Raw genomic sequence first — 600 nt, 5'->3', positions numbered from 1 at the left:
CTTTAACATAAAAGTATTCTACAGTGAAGACTTAAATTTTCCTTATGATTTCATCAGAAATGGTCAGGAATTAACCCAAATATCAACGTTTGAGGAGATTTTTGATAAGTACTAAATATTAATTCACTGTACTAATACAGCAACTGGTTTTCAATTAGAGAACTCAGTATTATTTAAAATTAAGATTATGAGCTCTGGTGCCAAGTCACATGAGTCTAAATATGTCCTCTGCCTATTACTGGTTTTGGATTTTGAGTAGCTTGCTTAAATTATCTCAGTGTATTGATTTCTAAAGAAAATTCTATCTGATGAATTGATGACAGTCATCTTTTGAGAGTGACCCTAAATGAAAAGAATACTCATTGCTGATCACTTGATTATTTGAGCATAATTCATGTTCTAAATGGAATACATGGTGTGAAGTAGAAGTGACATTTTGATGTGGGATTTGTAAATATGTACCATGCCAAAAAAAAAAACAAAACCCTACCTCACAAGATTAAGTGATATAATGCATAATGCATATAATGTATTTAGAATATTAGAATAGTTTCTAACACATGCTAAGTACACAACAAAAGTTAGGTATTAAGTTGTGTA

General features: G+C 30.2%; 1 non-coding gene across 1 annotated transcript; it reads left to right on the top strand.

Annotated features, from left to right (window-relative positions):
• The first annotated feature begins 306 nt into the window (after window positions 1-306).
• On the top strand, window positions 307-375 carry LOC112441109 (small nucleolar RNA SNORD2). The gene has a single exon (XR_003029083.1). It is a non-coding gene; the product is annotated as a small nucleolar RNA SNORD2 (small nucleolar RNA).
• Window positions 376-600: the final 225 nt, after the last annotated feature.

The sequence above is a fragment of the Pan paniscus genome, chromosome 8 (genome assembly GCF_029289425.2).
Source record: "Pan paniscus chromosome 8, NHGRI_mPanPan1-v2.0_pri, whole genome shotgun sequence".
In the NCBI taxonomy this organism is placed as follows: Eukaryota; Metazoa; Chordata; class Mammalia; order Primates; family Hominidae; genus Pan; species Pan paniscus.
The sequence above is the reverse complement of the archived record's forward strand: the minus strand, read 5'-3'. Positions and strand labels throughout refer to the sequence as shown.